This window comes from Rhinopithecus bieti, unplaced genomic scaffold, assembly GCF_001698545.2.
Source record: "Rhinopithecus bieti isolate Rb0 unplaced genomic scaffold, ASM169854v2 scaffold_574, whole genome shotgun sequence".
In the NCBI taxonomy this organism is placed as follows: domain Eukaryota; kingdom Metazoa; phylum Chordata; class Mammalia; order Primates; family Cercopithecidae; genus Rhinopithecus; species Rhinopithecus bieti.
Window position 1 is genome coordinate 2,402,773 of NW_016803605.1, and position 23,824 is coordinate 2,426,596.

At 43.3% G+C, this 23,824-nt stretch overlaps 1 long non-coding RNA gene across 1 annotated transcript in view; it reads right to left on the reverse strand.

The window, feature by feature from the left end:
* LOC108540069 (uncharacterized) overlaps window positions 1-21,458 on the reverse strand; it is a 42,148-nt gene extending 20,690 nt beyond the window's left edge. The window contains exon 1 of the long non-coding RNA XR_001888579.1: window positions 21,244-21,458. This is a non-coding gene — a long non-coding RNA (uncharacterized LOC108540069). The remainder of the gene's footprint in view (window positions 1-21,243) is intronic.
* Window positions 21,459-23,824: the final 2,366 nt, after the last annotated feature.

Below are 23,824 nucleotides of genomic sequence, written 5' to 3' on the forward strand. Positions count from 1 at the left end.
AGGGGAGGGGGGAGGGGAGAGGGAGGGAAGGACCTGTAACTAAGTAATGTATAAAGGAAAGAGTCTTTATTGGCTCATGGTTCTGCAGGTTGGGCAAGTATGGTGCTAGGCATCTGCTTGGCTTCTGGGAGGCCTCAGGGAGCTTTCACTCACATTGAAAGGCAAAACGAAAGCAGGCATGTCACAGGGTGAGCGCAGAAGCAACACAGCAGGAGAGGGAGGTGCTTCACATGAGTAGACAACCGGGTCTCCAAGAACTCGCTGTCTCTCAAGGACAGCACAGAGGATGGTGCTAAACCTCTCACGAGAAACCCACCTCCATGACCCAATCACCTCCCACCAGGCCCCACCTCCAACCCTGGAGGTTACATTTACATTTTAATATGAGATTTGGAGGGGACATCCAAACGGTATCAGCAGCTTTATTGATAATTGCCAAAACCTGGAAATAGATCAGATGTCCTTCAATGGAAAAAATAGTTAAACAAACTTCAATACATCCACAGCATGGAATATTACTCAGGATTAAAAAGGAACAAACACACACTCCCCTCGCTACTTTCCATCATTTCTCTCCCTCCCTCCATCATTTCCTCTCTCCATTCCTTCTTCCATTTCATCCTTGCTTCCTCTCTTCTTTTCTCTTCTCTTCTTTCTCTCTTCTGCCCCATATCTTCCTCTGTCCCTTCTCCTCTCCCTCCCTTCACCTCTCACTTTTCCTTCCTTCCTGGTCCTCCTCCATCCATCATCTCTTCTCTCTCTCTTTCTGTCCTCCCTCTTCTTTCTCTCCTGTATCCTCCCCACTCCTTCCTCTCTGCTCCCTCCAGAAGGAGGGAGCCACTCTTCTTCTCTCCTTCCTCCCGTCCTCCCTCCCTTCTTTTCTTCCCTCCCACTCTGGGTTCCCTGATGTTTTTCAGACACACAAAATGCACTCCCACCTCCTAGCCTGTGCTGGGACCGATGATCCCTCTGCCTGTGTAAAAATAGAATATGAAATTATCTTTAATGAGAAAGGAGCTGCCTCCCTACCCTCCCGGAGGCATCTTCTTGAAATATCATCCGTCCAGGAGACGCCAGGTCTTTTGATTTCACAACCCAAGAATTCAGACCTCCCGACCTCGGAGCTGTGGACCCGTGCCTCTGGAATTAGCTCAGGTGTCTCCCACGAGGAATACCAGAAACAATCCCAGGGTACAACTGTTTATCTCTTAAAAAGAGGAGAACTTTTCATTGTTCTCTCTTCCGCTTTATTATATAAAGTTGTGTGAAATTCTGTCCCGACTTTGTACACACAGTCAAGGTGCCTTTACATGCATGAGAATTAGTAATGCCTACTCATTAATAAATTCTCCCTCCCTCTCTCCCCCGCCCTCTCCACCTCTCTCTCTCTCCCTCTTTCTCTCTCCCTCTTATTTGTAGGAAGAAAACTTTAATTTCACTCCCTTCATTCAGGCCTCTGTCTGTAAATGGTCACCCTCCTCCACTCGGTATGAAGAACATTTCATTTCTCTTCACAGCATGTACTACCACCTATTTTATTTAATATGTTAATTTGCTTATTGCATTTATTCCTCATCGTTACTATCTAAACTCCTTAGAGGAGGAACTTTTTTTTTTTCACAGCTGCATCCTCAGCTCCTAGAGCAATTTGCTGTAGTCAGCAAATATTGTTGAGCACATTCTTTTCACAGCTATTTACTGAGCAGTTACAAGATGCCAGACACTTAAAATACCAGATGAGACCTGCTAAGCCTTTTGGATAGCTCAGCGGACCTACTGCATAGCAATAACTTCCAGAGCTTATGCACAAACCGTATTCTAGAATACAGAATCGAATGCTCTTAATTCAGTACATTAAACCACCTGTATTATTAGAAATCAAGATATCAATGGCAAACAGTATGTTAAGTTAATGACAAAAAGTAGTTTACAAAACCCTGTGTTATAACAAACTTCCAGGTTTTTTGTTTGTTTGTTTGTTTGTTTGTTTGACAGAGTCTCCCTCTGTTGCCCAGGCTGCAGTACAGTGGTGTGATCTTGGCTCACTGCAACCTCCACCTCCCAGGTTCAAGCGAGTCTCCTGCCTCAGCCTCCTGAGGAGCTGAGATTACAGGGGCCTGCCATCACACCTGGCTAATTTTTGTTATTTTTAATAAAGATGGGGGTTCACCATGTTGGCCAGGCTGGTCTCAAACTCCTGACCTCGAGTCATCCACCCGCCTCGGCCTCCCAAAGTGTGGGATTACAGGTATGGGCCACCATGCCCAGCCTAGGTTCTTTAAATTATATGTCTTAACTTCCATTATCAGAAATTGTGCAGCCTTTTGAAAATATTCTTATTTTTGCAAGCCGATTTTAAACTCATTTCTGAAGTTCCTAAGCCTTTGAAAGATAACAAATTCTTCTGGTTTGTACACGCAAATCCTCTGCGGTCATCTTACCTCTGTGCTGTTTGAGCATTACTTTCTGGGTCTCTTCTGGCGCTAACCTGCCTGAAAGACCCTGGAGAACAGGCCCCACATCTTTATTTTCTTGAAGGCCCCACTTCACTCTTCAAGGGAGATATACACAGGACCCCTGCAATGGGGCATGCAGAAAGAAGACATGGCTCCGCACAGAGGATGAGACGGGTTGGGATCAGATACACTAGAGTGAGATGCCTTCTTCCTGTGCCACTGAGTAACTGTGTGACCATGAGCAGGAGCCTCTAACTCTGTGTATCAGTTTCCACGCTAGCCAAATGGAGATAGTAATAGCACCAACACCCTCCCTGTCTTCTGTAAGGACCAAATGAGGTCAGGTCTGCAAAGCCTGTAGTCTAAATGGTCAGGGCATGGCCATTCCTTGGGGGTGGGGCTGGGAGGGTGAGGGGTGGAGGGGGTGGACGGAGTCAGGGAGGGTTCTATTGGATACATTAGATTTTGGAAAGTTCTATCCAGTGTTCAGGTCTCTGGGGTGGAAGAAGGCTGGGAGGAGTGAATTGGAGGAAAAAGAACAGGAGCTGAGTGAGCGAAAACATTTCACTCTATTTTAGGCTCTAGCAAAAAGCAATAATTGATTGAGGAGTTAAAAGGAAGATTCCCATGAGAGATTCGTATCTTTGCATGGAGAACCGTAGTAATTTTGTCCTGTGAAGGAATTAAAGTTTAATTTACAAACTCTAATTTAATCTAAACTTAGAGAGATCACTATATAAAAATGACCCAAAACTTATAGCAGTCGCCATTTTTTATCACAAAGTCATCCCAAGAAGTGTACTGAACACAGATTACATCCATCTATCATGCTTAGTCATACGACATTGTAATCATATCGGTCGTGAAAGTGATCAGATATCAGCCGTTTCACATGGGCCAATCTAGTAAGAGTCACCAAACGAAACAGACAGAGTCACCCAAATATTGACTAAAATCCACGTTCATATAATTAATGTACATTCTCTTCAATTCGGATTCTGAAACTTACTTCATCTTCAAATGTTCGCCCTGGCCCTGACGTTGGTTTTGCTCAAATACAATAGTCCCAAAGCATCCTCTGAGCAGGCACCTAAACCGAGGCTTCCCATCCAATCAAACTGCCTAATCTCCTCCATTTAGAAACATCTGATACCCCTGGCGGCTATTTCCTTGAGGTGAATTTAGAAGACTGCTTAGCTATTAGGCATTTCTGTTTTCCTCTAAATATCCACTTATAAGTGCAAATTTGCCAACAAGCCCCAGTGCCTTGTATGAGTGAGTCATAAACTGCACATGGTTCCGTTGCTCTAACACATTTCGCTGCAGGGCTGGACACCGTGCATCTGTCAGAATCATGTATTTTCTGCCAGCAGCTTTTGAGCCACTTAAGCAGGTAACAGCCGACACCTAGAATATATGTAGGGAAATAGTCACAAAAGATTGTAATGTGAAACGTTAGGACCATTTAAACAGCAGAATGTGGAAGGGCTATAGACTTTTCTGTCTCTCCGAGGGATACAGGTCAAGGGGCTCCTGTTATAAAGGGCAGAATTCCCCACAAGCTGCTGCATTAACTAATGAGACCTGTGCCAACTGAGAACCACGTCCTGCCCCAGGCACATTTTGCTTCTGCTGACTTTTCCTGAGCTCTCGTCCAGCTTCTATTCATCCTGCTGGCTGCCCCAGTACACTGTCAGGGTGACATTGTTCCCAGCAGGGGCCCCTCTGCACAGCCCTCAAAAAGGTTCCAGGCCGGCTTTCCATCCTGCATGGGCAGATGACCACAAGCCCCTGTTTGCCCAAGGCAGCTGTGGGATAATTAGTAATAGCAACTGTTTTATTCATAAAAGCATCCCTGTTTGAAGAATAAAGTACACAGTTGCATTAGCATGGTCCACACCTGCTTATAGAGACAATCAACATCCTCAGCTGCAACACACTCCGGTCATGTAGCCCCTTCCCATAGAGCAACCCCCAGCAGCCCTGCCACCTGGGCAGGTAGACAGGCCCCCCAGAGACCTGCAGACTTCCTGGGTATCTCCATCCATGTCACCATCCATGGTGCCCCCAAGTTTTAAGCTCTCCACGGAAGGGTTGCAAAGTGGCAGAGCTAGGATTCAAATTCAGCAAGTCAGTTCCACAGCCAAGAGCTGGTAGTAGAGGTGCCCATCTGTTGCTGGGGGAGTTTGAAAGGATCAAGCCAGTTTGGGGAAAGGGAGAAGGGTTGGAATCAAAGCAAGCTTGGCTTTGCAGATGATGCAACAGATGACACAGAGGGTGCTTCTGGGCAGAAAGAACCCAGTGGGTCTGGTGAACACACAGGGCAGTCTCTTTAGGGGGTAGTGGCTGGTGAGTGACCTGTGTATGCCTCATTCATTCCACAAAAGTGCCTGAGGACCTAGGCTATGTCGTGCTGGCTTCTACGTACTGCAGCAGCAGCCAGCAAGGTCTCTCTGCTCAGGACACTTACATGTTAGAGAGTCAGACAGAAAGCAAAAAATACCTCCTCCATATTATTTCAGATTGTAAGGAGTGTTTTGAAGGACAGGAAACAGAACGATCTTACAGTGCAGTGGACATGCGGATGCAGGCCCAGCGCTTCCACTGCTCCTCCCTGGGACATCTACTCCATCTCCCTTCTTTATCTTCTCCCTCAGGTCTCTCTGAGCTCACATGTCACCTCCTTGCTGAACTGTTTCCCGACAATGCTGTCTACAGAGGCTTAGGGTGTTATGGTCAGGAGCAAGCCAGTGTAGCCAAGTGATGGGGACAATGGTAAGTGGGAGACAGGTAAGGTCTTATGGGGTTCTGTGGGTCATGATGAGGGGTTCAGATGTTCCTCTGAGCCTCCAATGGTGAGAGATTTGTCAAGGATTTAATCTATGTTCTGAAAGATTCCTCTGCCTTCTCCATGGAGAATGGATGGCAGGAGATAAATGTGAGTGAATCTGAAAGCTTTGGAAGAGGTGGGATAGATGGTCTTAATTCATGTTTGCTGTGTGCCAGGGCTCTGCTTACCCTCGTCTCCAGAAACCAACACCACAGGGCCCTCCTGAGATAGATGCGACTAAACCCTAATAAATATAAATACACTAGTTGACGCGGTAGGATTTAAAATCAGACAGGAAGAATTCCAGGGCACATTTCCAAATCTCCGGGTGTTAATTTTGTGGCCAATCAATTTACTTCCTCCGGTGTGAAAGAACAGCCCAGAAGCTAATTTTGAGAACCCATGAACTTGCACCCACATATGAGACCCACATAACGAAACTTGTGGAACATCTACTGAATGTGGCTCTGGAAAAACCAGCTGCCTCTGACCACCATTTCTTGCCCACACAGGAAATATTTTTGAAACTGAAATGCAAAGGAACTCTTTGGTGTTATTGTTTTCTTTACATTAGCCAGCAAAAGAAGAATTAAAATTGATGTCATTCTTTTCTTTTCTTTTCTTTTTTGGAGACAGAGTCTCACTCTGTCACCCAAGCTGGAGTACAGTGGCACCATCTCGGCTCACTATGAACTCCACCTCCCAAGTTCAAGCGATTCTTCCTCCTCAGCCTCCTGAGTACTCAGCCTCCTGAGTAGCTGGGACTACAGGCATGCACCATCACGCCCAGCTAATTTTTTGTATTTTTAGTAGAGACGGGGTTTCACCATGTTAGCCAGGCTAATCTGGAACTCCCGACCTTGTGATCCGCCACCTCAGCCTTCTCCCAAAGTGCTGGGATTACAGGCGTGAGCCACCTTGCCCGGCCCAATGTGATTCTGTAAATAAAATGCATAGAACAGTCCCAACATGAGAAGCTGTGATCATATTAAATCAGCCCTGTGCCTAAGCCTGTCCAGGATGCAAGCCCAGCACTTCCACCCCTCTCCCCTCTCTCTTCTTTATTCTCTTTCAGGTCTCTCTCTGCTCACATGCCACCTCCTTGCAGAACTCTTTCCCAAAGATGCTGTCTCCAGTGGTGCAGGGCATCATGGTCAGGAGTAAGCCAGTGTAACCCATGATGGGGAACTCACCATCTTAATCATTTGGAGTGGCTATAACAAAGTCCTGTGGACTGGGTGGCTTATAAACAACAGAAATGTATTTCTTATGCTTCCGTAAGATAGAGGGCTGAGATCAAGGTGCCTGCATGATTAGGTTCTGGAAGGGTCCTCGTCTAGGTTATCAGCTTGTCCCTGTGTCCTCAAATGGTGGAAAGAAGCTAGAGAGCTGTCTGGAGTTCCCTTTTGAAGGGCACTGATCCTATTCATGAGGGCTCCACCCTCATGGCCTCATTACCTCCTGAGGCCCCAATCCCTCATACCATCAAACCAGGCATCAGGATTTTGACATAGGAAAGCTGAAGGGACACAAACATTCAGTCTATTGCACTGATCCCTCACCCTGAAACTACCCCCAACATGCAGTCCTTTTGTTTCTACCTAGCTCCAGTTCAGCTTCCTAGGTGAATGTGCTAATCTCACGACATGATTCTCTCTGGGGCTGTGCAAGTCTCATTAATTGATTCAGGAGCTTGCAGATAATTCTACCCACTGAAATGTGAGTAGGGAACCTTCACAGGGCCCACAGAAGAAGTAGGAAGCTTCTGCCAGGACCCAGAGATGTAGCCAGCTTGAGAAGGTGAGGGGTTTACTTATCATCTTTCCTGCTGCTTTCCTTCCATCTCTCTATTCCAGTCTGCAGTATCAGAACCTGGCTGGCAGGCTGGGGCTGAGTGAAAGCAGAAAGAGAGAAAAAATCCTTTTCACTGCAGATTTCCAGGCTGAAGATAATCACTTGATATTTCATAATATTTAGAATTTTGATTAATAGTTTAATGGTGTATTAGGGTTCTCTGGAGGGACAGAACTAATAGGATATATGCATATATGCAAGGGAGTTTATCATGGAGAATTGGCTCCCAGGATCACGGGATCACAAGGCAAATCCCAGCATAGGCTGTCTGCAATCTGGGGACAAGAGAAGCTGATAGTGGCTCAGTTGGTGTCAGAAAGCCTCAAAACTAGGGAAGCTGATGGTGCCACCTTCAGTCGGTGGCAGAAGGCCTGAGAGCCCCTGGGAAGCTGCTGGTAAAAGTCCCAGAGTCCAAAGGCCTTAGAATCTGGAATCTGATGTCCAAGGGCAGGAGGATTGGAAGGAAGCATCCAACACAGAAGAAAGAAGGAAACCAGGGGACCCAACAAGCAAGGTCATCCCATCTTCCTCCACCTGCCTTGTTCCAGCTGCGCTGGCAGCTGAGTGGGTGGTGCCCACCCACATTGAGGGAGGGTCTTCCTCTCCCTTTCTGACTCAAGTGTCCATCTCCTCTGGCAACACCCTCCCAGACACACCTAGAAACAATACTGTACCAGCCATCTAGGCATCCTTCAAGCCAATCAAGTTAACATCTAATATCAACCATCACAGGTGTGCTATTTTAATTTAGGAAAGACCACTGGACTCTTGTTTTTAACCCAATATTGAGGTGGCTGGTCCTGGGCTGGCTAACATTTTCAACCAGGGAGAGGGGAGGGTTACCCCTCTGAACACATTTTGATTGCATTCCAGGGGCTGGCCCATCCATAGAACTACTATACATGTTCCTTCCTCCTTTACTTTTCCTTTCAAAGGAGATTTGTAGAGAAATGAAGAAATTCTGCTGTGGAAGGAACACAGTCGTGACAAACCCCAGCTTTCTTACCTCCTTTCTTTAAAAGTTCAAACATTTCCTGAAATGCTCTCATTTATTCACTTTGACTTTTGTTTTGAGTAGAAATGTTCCCCCTAAACTGAATGTGCAGACCACTTTTCCTCAGGCATATTGAATGCATGCAGACGCCAACCATGCATTAATCTTGCCCTGGTCTTCCTACTCCTCTGCCTGAAAGGTCCCTTTTGTATTTTTTTAAAGCATCTGGTTGTGAAATGATGTCACCTGGAGAAGGGGCCAGATCATGGTCCCACCTCTTAGTGGCAGCAGACTTCGGGGCTTCATCAAGGATGCACCCTAGAAAGACTAGACTTTGGAGATGGGTACAGTTCATTAGAAGTCCTGTGAGTACCAGTGGGCATGTCTTGTTCATTTTCTGATCACCACAATTGGCTTACACCCCACCTTTAAAATTGTTAACACTAAGATGTTGGTTGAACTTCATTCTAATTTTCAAGGTTGTTCCATTGCAAGGGACAGAAACAGAGTGAGAAGCCATTAAGAACTTAAGAGGTGGCTTTGAGCCCATGTGTCTTGGAGGAAAACTAGGGATTTTCATGAACTTGGGGAGAAGGGGAGTCATAGGGACCAGCACCCTGGGGATGGGAGAGGGATGCAGACCTGTCCTCTCTTTGCAGGTCCAGCCCTTCACTGCTGGCCTCTGTGTGGCTTCTCTCTTTCTCACAACAGTCAAACCTTTACCATGAAGTAGACCCAATGCCCAGAGGCCCCAAATCCCTCCTCCTAGCCTGTGACTCCAAAAGTACAATTGCAACTGTAAAGTACCAGAGAAAGATTCAGAGAGGCCAGGCCTGGGTCTCATGCCCACATGATTGGCCCCAGTAGGGCCATGTGCCCTCTTTGGCCAGGGGAGGGAATTCATACCCTCTTTATCAGAAAAGTGGGGAAAGGAAAGTTTTCTGAGCAGACAAAATAAGATTAAAATAAAATCTAATGGCATCTTCAAGCCGTAGGTATATACCCAGAAAAATTGAAAGCATATGTTCATATAAAAACCTACATATCAATGTTCAATAGAAGCATTATCTAAAATAGCCAAAAAGTGGTCGGGTACAATGGTTCAAACCTGTCATCCAAGCACTTTGGGAGGTCGAGGCAGGCAGATCACTTGAGGCGAGGAGTTTGAGACCAGCATGGCCAACATGGTAAAACCCTGTCTTTACAAAACATGCTTAAATTAGCTGGGCATGGTGGTGCATGTCTGTAATCCCAGCTACCCGGGAGGCTGAGGCAGGAGAATTGCTTGAACCTGGGAGGTGGAGGTTGTAGTGAGCGAAGATCATGTCACTGCACTCCAACCTGGGCGACAGAGCAAGACTCCATTAAAAAAAAAAAAAAAAAAAAAAAAAAAAAAAAAAAAAAAAGCCAAAAAGTGGAAGCATCCCATGTCCATCAACTTGTGAATGACTAAATAAAATGTGATCTACATGACAGAATATTATTCATCCATATAAAGGAATGAGGTACTGATCCATGCTGCAATACAGATGAACCTTGAAAACATGATGCTGGGTGACAGAAGCCAGACACAAAAGGCCAAGTATTGTATGAGTCCATTGATATAAAATTTCCATCTATAGGCAAATCTATAGAGACCTAGCCAATCAGTGGTTTCCTAGGGCTTGGAGGAGAGAGAATGGGAGAGGAACTGCTAACAGGTACAGAGTTACTTTTTCAGTGGCAAAAAGGTTCATTGTAATGATAGTTGCCCAATTCTGTGAATACTAAACACCACTGAGTGGTTCAGTTTAACAGTTGAATCTTAGGGTATGTAAATCATAGTGCCATAAAGGTATTAAAAAGAAAATAATTTGGACCAATGAGATAGGGACAAAATCAAACAGAGCCTAATGTCATTCATTCAACAGGTATTGTAGTATCTACACATGGCAGGCACTGCCATCTGCTAAGAAGCCAAGGAGGACTAAGATGTGAATATTCCCCTGAGAGCTCGCAGGCTCTACAAGAAACAGACTTCTCACCCAGCAGAGTCCATCAAGAGAGGAGTGCAGCAAGGAGAACTGCCAAGGACCAAAGCAGTTTAGAGAATGTGGTGATGAACTCTACCCTGGGGTAGGGGATCGGGGAGGAGATCAGAAAAGCTTCACAGCAGAGATCATGCCTGAGTGGGGGTTGAAAGGTAAGGCTGTCCAAAAAACAAGATGGGGAAAGAGCACTTCAGGCTGAAGCAGCATAGCAAAGCCATGGCAGAGAGGAGTTGGATGCCTGAGGAACTAAGGAATGGGTTGGGGGGACAGAATGGGAGTGTGACTGGGGAAGGACATACAGGGAGCCACATATGCATGGTCTCCACCAAGAGGCCTTGTCCACTCTGATGAGGAAGGAACCAATCATGCTGATGAGAAGCTCTTTTTTTACAGTTAATTAAAGGAAGGGTCTGATGGTCTCTAAATAAGGACAATGACTCATAGCTACAAGGCTCTTGCCATGTGGAGGGCTCTGTGCAAAGGGTGTCATTTAATCCCCTAACCACCCCATGGGGCATGTGCTGTTCTTGTTCATATAATAGGTAAAGAAATTGAGGCTCATGGAGTTTGCATATCTAGCCAGTGATTTCTCAGTGATAGGCGGTGGAGCTGAACTTCAAATGAAACTATGTTAGTCCATTCTCATGCTGCTAATAAAGACATACTCGAGACTGGGTAATTTATAAGGGAAAGAGGTATAATTGACTCACACTTCATCATGGCTGGGGAGGGCTCAGGAAACTTAACACTCATGGAGGAAGGAGAAGTAAACCTGTCCTTCTTCACATGGTGGCAGGAAGGAGAAGTGCTGAGCAAAGGGGGAATAGCCCCTTATGAAACCATCAGATCTCGTGAGAACTCACTCACTATCATGAGAACAGTGTGAGGATAACTGCCCCCCTTATTCAATTACCTCCCTTCTAGTCCCTCCCATGATACATGTGGGGATTATGGGAACTACAATTCAAGATGAGATTTGGGTGGGAACAGAGCCAACCCATATCGGCAACTTTCCACTCCCCAAGTCTGATTTTTAGCCACTACATCATACTGCCTCTCCTAACAACAACAAAAAAGTAATTTATATTGGCAATAGGAAATTTTTACAATTCTTAAACCCAAAGCATTATTACTACAAAGCTAGTATCTGAAGAGTTGATACTTGTGTAGAAATCATTAACATTGTATGCTCCTGACCTGATTTCAGTAAATGAGAGCATTTTTCTCAAAACCTAAAATTTCTGCCAGAATGAAGTGGTCCAATAGTTCATTGTGTATTCACAATGATTGCTCAGTACCCCGCATGGAAACTCAAATGATTCTGGATCAGTGAGTCCTAAACAAACCACATCAGGAGAAGGCCAAGCTTCACATTCTTGCCAGAAAGGGCTGTTTTTAATGCATACATGTATTTTAACAACAGCAAAAATTTATTGAGCGTGTACAGTAAGTCAAAACTATTCTAAGCACTTTGCACATATTGACCCAGGTAATTGCACAGTAACCTATAAGTTGCACATGATTATCTTCATGTTACATATGAGGACACCACGGTATTGGAAGACTAAATTACTTGCTCAAGGTCACACAGTGAAACACTAAGTCCAGCTTCAGAGTGTGTGTGTTTAACCATTACGCTAACCTCCCCACTACTCACCTGGAAAATCTGGTCTGACCTTATTTAACATAACGAAGAATTAGGCTTGTAATCCTCCCAGCCTGGGCAACACAGTGAGACCCCATCTCTACCAAAAAAAAAAAAAAATTAGGGAAAGGGATGTTTCAACTTGGATCCTTCTCAAAAGAGCTTGGTTATTAATGTGTCACCAGAAATACTTTGGTTGAAGATAAAAATACCTGGTACAAAAATTAGCTGGGCATGGTGGCACGTGCCTGTAGTCCCCGCTATTCAGAAGGCTGAGGCAGGAGAATCGCTTGAACCCAGGAGGCAGAGGTTGCAGTGAGCTGTGATCACCCCAATGCACTCCAGCCTGGCGACAGAGCGAGACTCTGTCTAAAAAAAAAATCACCTGATAATTGGTCCCACTACATAATTCCCAAGATAATTAATTGTAAATGAATTGTAAGTAAAGTCAATATATATCAATGTCCCAAAAGATTTAGAAAATTAGGGTAGATGATTATAGCTTTTATTACCTGTTCTGTATTATGAGTTGAAGATACTATGTTAGTTTCCTATCACTACTATTATCTATTACTACAAACTCACTGACTTAAAACAACACAGATTTATTATCTTATGGTTCTGGCGGTCTGAAGTCTTGAATCAAGGTATCAACCTTGATCTCCAGGTCTACATTCCTCTTGGAGGCTCTAGATGATGATATGTTTCCATATCTTGTCTGGCTTCCAGAAACCACAGAAATTTCTTGTCCCATGGCCTTTCCCACAACCTTCAAAGCCAGCCGTGTAGCTATCTTCTCTCCTCCATGACCTCTGCTTCATGATCACATTTCCTTCTTTGACTCTAACCCTCCCTAAATAAATCCTGAAATATCCAGATAATATCCAATGTCAGGATTTGAAAAATACCTTTTACCATGTAAAGTAACATATTCACTGATTCCAGAGATTAGGACATGGTGATGGTTCATTTTATGTGTCACCTTGACTAGTCTATGGGGTGCTCAGTTATTTGACCTACATTATTCTGAGTGTGTCTGTGGGGGTATTTTTAGGTAAAATTAACTCTTAAATTGGTAAACTATGTAAAGCAGATTGTCTATGCTTATCCAATCCATTGAAGGCCTGAATTTTAAAAAAGGCTGATTTCCCTGAGTAAGACAGAATTCTCCAGCCTTTTGACCTTCAACCAGGACATTGGCTTTCTCCTCCCTTTAGACTTAAAATGAAATATTGACTCTTCTTGAATCTCAAGCTGGTCAGCCTTGGAGCTGGAATTGCAGCATTACCTCTCCTGGTCCTCAGGCCTCTGGACTGGAACAAGAACAAAACCATTGGCTCTCTTGTATCTCCATCTTGCCAGCTCAGCCTGCAGATCTTAGGGATTGGCAGACTCCATAATTGTATAAGCCAATTCCTTGCCGTAAATCTCATGTGTGTGTGTGTATGTATATGTATTTACACAGACATATGTGTGTATATTATATATATTTACACGTGTGTACATGTATTTGTATACACATGCATATATGTGTAATACAATCATATATTGTCACGTATCTATTGTCGGTGCCATGCATGCGGTGTGTGTATATAATACATGCATGTGTTGGTACATATATATGTGTGTGTGTGTGTCTCCTATTGGTTTTGTTTCACTGGAGAACCCTAATACAGATGTAAACATCTTTTGTGGGCCATTATTCAGCCTACCTATCACAGGTGCGAATATACTCACACTCGTTCTGTTTCCTAATTAATTATTTTTGCACCCACTAGAATAATGTCTCTTGCATGAATCCAAGTTGCTGAAAGTGTGGTCATCAAATCCCCTGAGGTCCTTAAAAATGTAGCCCTTTGGGGTCTATGCTGGACCTCTTGTGGGGGATGTGGTGAAGGGCTGCCCAGATCCTCCTTCAACACAACACCTATTGCACAGACGATGGGCGGGATGTCAGCAAATAGCCTTAGCTATAGCCTTAGACCACGGAAGCCACCTTCCCAAGGTGCACGCTTCCCAGAGCATGCTTCATCCAGTGACCGATCGATTCACCCTTCCCAGAGCATGCTTCATCCAGTGACTGATCAATTCAGCCTCATAAAGGTCTGGCCATTTCTGCCTGATTTTGAGCACCCCTGAAGTTTCATCCTGGTGCCAGAGCACCCCATGGGGTCACCAAGGTGGCAGTTGCACCTACAATGGCCTTGACTTCTCCTCTGCCCACTCCTGCTTCCTTTCCTTGCCTGCGTGGGTGATGAGGGACTTCTTAATAAACATATTTACAAAGGAGGCCTCAAGTGACTCTTTCTAGAAGCTAGGAAATCTGTTCCTAGAGTGCTGTGCTGAGCCCCGCATATGTAAGCTTAACTCTATTCTGGAGTCTATTTCCTGGAAACCCTACCTGAGATATCTACTGTATTCATTTCCTATTTCTTCAGTAACAAACCACCAGAAACTTAGTGGTTTAAACCAATGCAAATTTATTCTTAGAGTTCTGAAAGTCAACATTCTAAAATCAAGGAGTCAGCAGGGCTACATTCTTTTTGGAGACCTGAGGGGGAAATCATTTTATTGCCGTTTTAGCATCTAAAGGACACCTGCATTCCCTGGCTGGTGGCCCCTTCCTCATGTCACTCCCATGTCTTGCCTCTGATATCACATTTCCTGCTGCTGAGGCTAAACACCCTGCCTCTCTCTTATGAGGACCCTGTGATTATAGTGGGTGACTACAGACTCTCCAGTACAGTCTCCCCATCTCAAGACCCTTCATGGCATCTGCAAAGGCCTTTCTGCAATATAAGGCAATATATTTGCAGGTTATGAGATTTAGGACTTCGACATCTCTGGGGGATAGTTATTGGGCCTACCATCCCCACTGAATCGGAATCTCAGAAGTGGAGTTGTATTAGTCCGCTTTCACACTGCTATGAAGACATACCAAAGAGTGGGTAATTTGTAAAGGAAATAGTTTAATTGACTCACAGGTCAGCATAGCTGAGGAGGCCTCAGGAAACTAACAGTCATGGCAGAAGTGGAAGAAATATGTCCTTCTTCACTTGGCGGCAGGGAGAAGAAGAATGACTAAAAGGGTAACGCCCCTTATAAAACAGATCTCACGAGAACTCACTCACTATCATGAGAACAGCATGAACGTAACCACCCCCATGATTCAATTACCTCCCACTGGGTCCCTCCCACAATACATGGGGATTATGGGAACTCTAATTCAAGATGAGATTTGAGTGGGGACACAACCAAATCATAGCAAGTGTCAAGAATCCATATTTTTTGGCTGGGCACAGTGGCTCATACCTGTAATCCCAGCACTTTGGGAGGCCAAGGTGGAAGGATAGCTTGAGGCCAGAAGTTTGAAACCAGCCTGGGCAACAAAGCAAGACCCTGCTTTCTCTACAGAAAGTTAAAAAGTTAGCTAAGTGTGGTGGCGTAGGCTTTCCCAGTTACTCAGGATGCTGAGGTGGGAAGATTGTTTGAGCCCAGAAGTTTGAGGCTGTAGTGAGCTACAATCACTACTGCACTCCAGCCTGGATGACACAGCAAGACCCTGTGTCAAAAATAATAATATATATATTTTTAAAAGTCCACATTTTTTATAAGTCCTTGAGGTAATTTTTATATATAATTGAGTTTGAAAACTGCTTTCCTAAATCAATGTACTAAGTTCTGGCCTTAATTCAGCTTGGCTCATGGTGTGTTTATTTTCCGGTTCCTTGACATTATTTCTGATCAATTACAACCATTAAATCCATCAGACATAAAATAATACCATTGAACTTTAAATGGAAAAGGGTTCTCCCTAGAAACCAGTGAGTACAGGTAGGGGCAGCTTTTGAGAGCCACTGAAGCTCTTCCCCCAACTCTTATTGCCCCAGACCATCACCCCTTCCCACAATAGTTGCCTGCTCACCACACCAAAAGGGACATTAGTTCAGGTGAGAAGCATTTAAAAATCTGTTCCGAGACCGCTGATTACTATTCAAATACCAGATAAAAACTGGTAGCTACACACACACACATACACACACACACACACAATGTTAATTTCCGTTTGACCAAGCCTCTGTTACTTCCTTTCCAATTAAATTTAACAACTGTTTCCTGGCAGTCTCAATGCCAAGTCCAATGCCACCTGCTTAGGGTTTTGTAGGAGAACAGAGCAAGTCCTAGTGATCTTGCAGCTTACAAAGCAGTAGACTGTCTTTGGAGTTAAGCGTATCTGTGTGTGTGTGTGTTTGTGGACATAATTAATATATTTTGTCTCTCAAAGCTATATGCATATATATAAACACATACAGCACAAACACATACACATATATATTTATTTAAGTATGCTTGTAAATGTCTTGCCTTTGTTTGGACTATGCTGCTTCCAGACATTTAAATAAGAAACAACGAAGAGATGCGGGGAATCACGTGTGATAAACAGGTGTCCCAGGGCCGAGGAGACAGAGAGGAGGAGACAAAAACACTGGAGTCCATGAGGCTCCTGAGTGATGTCCACAGGAGCAACAACAATGATATTCTCATCACAGGGAAAACTCCAGCCCTCTGTAATTACAGTCAGCCTGAGGTTCCTTTTAGACTATTGGTACTCTGGGAGTAGTTTGCATCTAAATTAAAATTGGACCTCAAAGCAGTCAGATGAGGTTGCATTTCTAAGGATAGAAGAATGTGACAGGCAGGTTACTAATTGCTAGGGAGCTCTGCACCAGTGACTGCAGAGAGCAGAAAAGGAGATAATAATTAAGCAGGTAGGGGCGCACTCCGCAAGAAGAACAGTAGAAAACCAACTGGGTGTCAGAAACTCACCCCTGGAATGCACGATTTTTCCTACCATGTATTAGATGTATAACACGTAAGTGTGTGTTTTATATATAATGTTACTTCTTACATTACTTTTCTAAAATATATAGGCAATATATATAGAATAATGTAAAATAATACTATATATAAAACACGATCTATAATGCTATTTTACATTATTTTCATAAAATATGTATAGTCACATGTAATATATATTTATATTTTCAATACCAAGTATACATTTATATAAAATATAGTCTTACTTTTAAAATTTAATTTTTTTTGAGACAGGGCCTTGCTCTGTCACCCTGGCTGGAGTGCAGTAGTACAATCACGGTTCACTGTAGCCTTGACCTCCTGAGCTCAAGCAATCCTTTCACCTCAGCCTCCTGAGTAGCTGGGACCACAGGAGTGTGCCACCATGCCCAGCTAATTTTTGTATTTTTTGTAGACATGGGGTCTCACCATGTTGCCCAAGCTGCTGTCAAACTCCTGGGCTCAAGTGTTCCTTCCACCTTAGCCTCCCAAAGTGCTGAGATTACAGGTATGAGTCACTGCATCTGACCCAGTCTTAATTTATGACTTATTTAAAAATCTGTCTCTTTGATGATAAAATAAATCATCTCACTAGAAAAACTCTAAGAGTGAGAGCAGCAGTCACACAGCTTTTGGTTAGGGCTCCCTTTGGTGCCCGCTTTGCCATTCTAAATATTTATAGGGCCATTAATAAATACATCTGTCTGCACCGCCAACATGACATGGCAGGGTATTATGTTAAGATAGAGAATCTACTTTGTCCTTAGGACCCCTCCAATTTTTTTTTTTTTTTTTTCTTCTCTAGAATAATAGACACCATTATGAGGAAGGAAAACACCTGCTTGCCTGCCCTCAGATCTGCTCATTGAGTTCTTTACTGATGAAATTCCCAAACCTCTATCATCAGAACGATGTAGGGCATCTCCAGATTCATATTCCTTCCTTATGGGGCAACCTCACATCTCCTCATCTGTGAGAAGCTGGCTGCATCCAAGGGCTTTGTTCCTTATTTTGCTTCATGGCACAATCATTGCTGCATTTAGAAAATCAGCTGTCAGAGTGTGTAAGGGACCATAAGGTGATAAGATTTGGCTGTGTCCTCACCCGAATCTCATCTTGAATTGTAGCTCCCATAATTCCCACATGTCATGGGACGGACCTGGTGGGAGATAATCGAATCGTGGGGGCTGGTCTTTCCCTTGCTAGTCTCGTGATAGTGAATAAGTCTGACATGATCTGATGGTTTTATAAAGATGAGTTTCCCTGCACAAATTCTCTTCTCTTGTCTGCCGCCATGTGAGACGTGCCTTTCACCTTCTGCCATGATTGTGAGGCCTCCCCAGCCACGTGAAACTATGAGTCCATTAAGTCTCTTTCTTTTGTAAATTGCCTAGTCTTGGGTATGTCTTTATCAGCGGTGTGAAAAAGGACTGATACATAAGGTAATATATTTGCTGTTGAGAGCAGGGTCATCTGAGGGATGGGGAGCCTTGTAGGCCTGTCCTGGTGAGTGACACATCCATCTTCACTGTCCACTTTTATTAAAATACGGAGGATGGTCACTCAGCTTGCTGTTTCTCTTTCTCTCTCTCCCCAGCTTCCTGTACTTAATTCCTTTAGTTTATCAAGATAGAGGATGGCAAAAGGCAATATTTGCAACTAATCTAGATAGCTGCTTCAATGGAAAGAATTATAACTCTCTCTCACTTCTGCCCACCAGAACCAGCCTTATTTGTGGATGCAGAGCAGATGCTGTCTGAGATTTATGTCTGTCTCCCTTTAGTAAATCTTTATTGAAAGAAGCCTCCTCCCTCTCTATCCCAAGGCTGTATTCTTCCAATTTTATTAAACTGATTTTTATAAGCTACATGTGTGTACACATGTGTGTGCATGTGTGCCTGCAAGTGTGTGTGTTCTGTTGACTCATCCTTGAAGGAATAAATAGGTCCACGATTCTATTTGATATTTACTCATTCTCAGATACTTACTCATATGTATTTATATGAGTAACAGAGTGGGCAAACTGTCCTTAAATCCCCTCACTGTTTGACACTGAACTCATTGCTAGGGTCTGGTAAGGATAAATGTCCAGGAACTCAGTGGCCTGGGAGGTAGAAAAGGATCCAAGGCTCACGGTAGTCCTGGAAGAGAAGTTTCCTCTGTGATGTGTCCTCTTCCTTCTTGGTGGTTTGGCTGCAGTAGTGTTCAGCTGTGTATGCCCATCTTTATGTTTGGCTGTCCTCTGTGTTGAACAGACCCAATGTCCTCTGTGTTGAACAGACCCAGCCTCACCCTTGGGCTGCTCCTTCCAGGTGAAGCATGGCTACACTCTCCTGGCCCCAGCTCAATATCAGAGCTGCCCATGCCTGGGCTTCCCATCAGTGTTGCTATACAGCCTGTCAATCACGCAAAGACTTCCCAGTGATGTGGGCTCACCTGCCTCATGATCTGGCCAATTTTTATGCCTTTACCTGCATATTAGGACTGAATGGTGGCTTCTTCCAGAATCTCCATGCCAATGGTCATTCTGCTGTTTGCAGGTATTAGAAAATCCCACTCAAACTGGCTTTAGCAAAAAGTAGCTCAGTGTAATCAGTGTAAATAAAATGTGCAAGTGAATAACTGACTCTATGTGGATTCACGGACTCACGAAATTCATCACAATTCAGTTTCTCTCCTCTTAACTCTGCCATCTGCAGTGTTGGCTTCCTCTTCTGGTAGAACCACCAGGCTCTGGTTCCAGGCTCTCATTATCCCTATGCCTTCCAGTACTTGAAGTTAAAAAAAAAAAAAAAAAAAAAAAAAAAAAAAAAAAAAAAAAGCTTTATCTGATAACTCCTATAATAGCCCTGGAATTTATAGAATGTTCTCCAATTTGCATTCCTAGCACTGTTCCTCAGAAGGGACTTTATAGGTTGATTCTTAGTATTTACTTTCAATAGAGAGAAAGACATACAGAGAGAGGCAGATCTAGAAATACAGAGATAACGATATGCATATTTATAGCTACAATATATAAGCTTACATATCCATAACTGATATAGATATAAGCATATTGATGTAGACATAAATAGAGATGTATCCAAAATGTCATGGCTTTTATTGACATATGGATGATTATCTCTGTATTAGTCAGGGTTCTCCAGAGAAACAGAACCAACAGGACATGTATATGGAGGGAGAGAAAGGCACAGAACAAGATAAGGAATGTCCTTATGCTGTTAGAGAGCCTGAAGAGTCCCAAGATCTGGAGTCAGAAAACCGGAAGCCCAGAAGAGCCAATGAGTAGTTCCAGTCTGGTCTCAAGGCCTGAAAACCAGGAGAGCTGATGGTATAAGTTCCAGTCCAAAAGTTGGCAGCCTCAATACAAAAGATGAGTTAATGTTTTGATCTGAGTCTGAAGGCTGAATAAAGACCAACATCCCAGCTCAAGCAGTCTGGCAGGAGGAATTCCCCTCTTAGCCCTTTTTGTTCTAGTCAAGTCTCCAGCCAATTGGATGAAACCTACCCACATTAGGGAAGACAATCATCTTTACTTGGTCTACCAATTCAAATGTTAGTCTCATCCAGAAATACCTTCACATACACACATGCCAATCATCTTTACGCAGTCTGACAATTCCAGTGTTAATCTCATCCAGAAATACTTTCACACACACACACGCACACACATACACAGAATAATGTTTGGCCAAATGTCTGGACACCTCATGGCCTAGTCAAGCTGACATATAAAATCACAACTGTCACAATCGCCCTATAAATTGACATATAATAATATAAAAACATTTTTGTTGTGGACCAAAAGAATAACATATTTCTTCACAACTGTACAAAAATGTCATTACAGATTTTTTATGATATCCAAGAAATGGAAATAATCTAAATGTATATCAAGTGTATGAATTTTAAAAAGTATTTTATCCATGCAATAGAATATTGCTCAGCAATAAAAAAGGAATAGCCTGCTTATTCTATTCTAAAAATAAAAGTAATTACTTTTGCACTAACCTAATATTTAAAACCTGGGTGAAACTCAAAAAGGGGTGAGGAGTAAAAGAAGTCAAACACAGAGCACCAAACATGTAATTCCATCCAATTAAAATGCGAGAGTAGACAAAACAACTATGGTGATAGACAGACATCACAACCATGTTTGCCTCTGAGGATTGCATTGACTGGAAATTTGCACAAGGGGTTTTTCTGGAATGATGGAAATGTTATTTATCTTGATGAGGGTGTGGGTTGCATGGGTGTAGGCATGTCTAAAACATCTCAGAACTCTATCCTTAAGAATTGCATGTAAATTATACTTCAAAGAAGCTGTGTCATAGGAAAACAATTATCATCAAAAACAAAGACAAATAAATACCTTTGGTAAAAGACCCTTCACTTATGGCCAGACACCCTTCTCCCCAAATGAAACTAGAGGGGTAACCTCAGGGAGGAATATTTATGTGGCCTTTGGAGGCAGTGTCAAGCTTCACAGCTGCAGGAGGAAGAATCTACCTGAAGAGAAGAAGAAAGAAAAGATTGAGTTGTGGGCACCTTTGCCCTCTACAAGCAGAGCATCTCACCTGGCACCTGGCACACTTAAGTGTAGAGAATGGGCAACAGCCATGGATTAACTTCAATCTTCTTCATTTTCCAGGTGGGCCCTGGGGCAGCCAGAGCTCATAGACTGGTCACCTCTGACTTCAAGTGTCCTCATCCATTTCCTCCCATGCATTATACAAATGTTATCATTATCTATATGTTCATCTTGACCAATCAGTCCTCCCCTTCCCTGTCCCCTCTGATGGTCATTGCTGGTTTCCAGGTGCTTGTTTGGTTCTAAGTGGAACTCTCCACTGGGTTCCATGTGGCCTGTTAAGGTCCTGCAGGGTACTGGCAACCACAGGCCAATCTGCAGTGTCTTTCAGTACTGACCAAGATAACTCATCACTTTCAACTCATTCTGGAGACACTGGGCAGGTTTGGGCAGTGTTTTCTGAAGACCACAGGCAAGGCTTAGGTTGTTCTGGGTTTCCCTGAGAATGGTGATAAGCAGTTGCTTTTACAGGACAATGCCTACTGAATTTAAGGATGGGAAAAGAGATTTTTCTGATTGAGTAAAAGAGTTATAAACTCATGACAAGCTTATCCTGATTGCCAAAGCCCATAGAGACCATGAAAGTCACCTTCCATGGAAGCCAGTTCTTTCAAGATGTTATAACTTAAGAATCAAAATCTGATGAGTTCCACATCTTTACTTGAGCATCTGCAAGAATAACTAAAAAGAAAGTCCCTAGCTTTCACTTGGAGCATAGTTTGGGCTCATATTTACCCTATATTTAGCAACAAGTATTAAAAATCTGAGCAGGTTCATTTCCTACTCGAAGATGAAATAGACCTTCTCAAAGAACTAGAAAGAGAGCCCTTCGCTTTCATTTTAAGCATGGTTTGGGTTTGTATTTAAAGATGGAAATGGTCACTAGAAGACAAATTGAAAGCTCTCAAGTACAAGAGTTTAAGCCCCAAAACCTCATTTCCATTCTAGAAGAATGAAGACCAACCTAATGAAGCCAACAGATAGTTTGAAAATGCTGCAGTTCAGGAAAAGTCTAAAACTGTTTTCACTAGAAGCTGAAAAATGAAAGAATGGGGAACACGAATGAATTTTTTAAAAATCCTATCTTGGAGTCTTGAACAAAGACATGGCCCAAGTCCTAAATAATAAAAGTGAGTTCATTCACTTCTCTGATGGACACCTGCAGAAGAGAGCTGTCCTCCCAGAGGGGAACGTGGATGGCAGTGACTGCGAATTGCATACAGAGTGAATCTGAAAGTAGAAATGACCTGAACAGTCAGGCACAAGTCATTTTTGCAGAAACCAGACTCTGCTGCTAAGTTCACTGCTTCTTTAAATACCCCAGGAAGAAGAAAGACAGGATATATACAACAAGACATCTGAAGGAAAAGCAAATAATTGAAGCGATCTGAGTTCAAATTAAAATTTCCAAATTGAGCAAGCATCTTTGCAGTCAGAAAATGTACAATCAGAAAGTGAAATTCAAAAGCTTCAGCAGAAATTCAAAATACCATCTGAAATATATTGGGAACATATAACAAAACGCCAAAGCAAATTACTTGAGGAAGAAATTTACCACTTAGAGAATGAGAAGACATTTTCTGAAGTATATGAAAATGTCAGCCATGCCCCGTAAGTACCTCGAGATGACCCAAAGCTGGCCAAAGTGCTTTTCTTTTCATCAGTGCCAGATTTTCTCCTATGGGGAAGAAGCTTGAGAACATTGGCTGTCAGTGATGTCCACTGAGAAACAGCTTAGTAACTTAAGAAAAGGTGATGTGCATGACAGTCACTAATTACCTGAAGAAGACTCTACATCTCAGCTCTTATTGACTTGCTCTTGTGGTCCTGCTGCCCCAAACTCAGCCCTGGGCAGGCATCAGGACCACCTCGGGGATCCCTTGAAAGATCAGGTTCTGAGGTCAGAGTCTGAGCAAGCAGAGGTGGGCCACTGAGTAATAAAACTGTATCCTGTCTCTGCTGCTCAGGTTTACCAGAAATCACCTCATTTCTTGAAAAATCATATGAATATATAATTTTATGCTTTTTATTATTTGTGGAGGGGCAGCGAGAAGTAATATTTTATGACAACAGCCATGTCTGTGTTTAACACATTAAGAATTTAACATCTTCTCACTTCTTTCACCATCTTTGAAAGGAGCAAAAGCAAGAGAGATGGAGAGGGAGAAGGAAGGAGAAAGAGAGACAGAGAGAGAGGAACGCAGAAGGCAAGAGAGGGAGAAGAAGAGACAGAGAGAGAAGAAAGGAAACATAAAAGGAAGGAAGGATGTCAATATAGAAAAATAATGAAAAAATACTAACAGGCAGACTATGGACAATTGGGATGATGCCAATTTGAGGGATAGTGTATTTTCTACTGCTCAGACCAAAGGTTAGTGGCTTCCCAGTCTTTACATCTTTCAGAGAGTCACAGGGAGCACCCTCTTCCTCTGGGTGGCAAGCTCTAAGGAGGCATGGCTCAGCCCCCAGCACAGAGCCTGGTATAGGGCAGTGCCTACTAGCTGTCTGAAGAATGAATGAATGAACGGTGACTTCAGATGTAGCTTGATCTAGGTGCTCAACGTGTG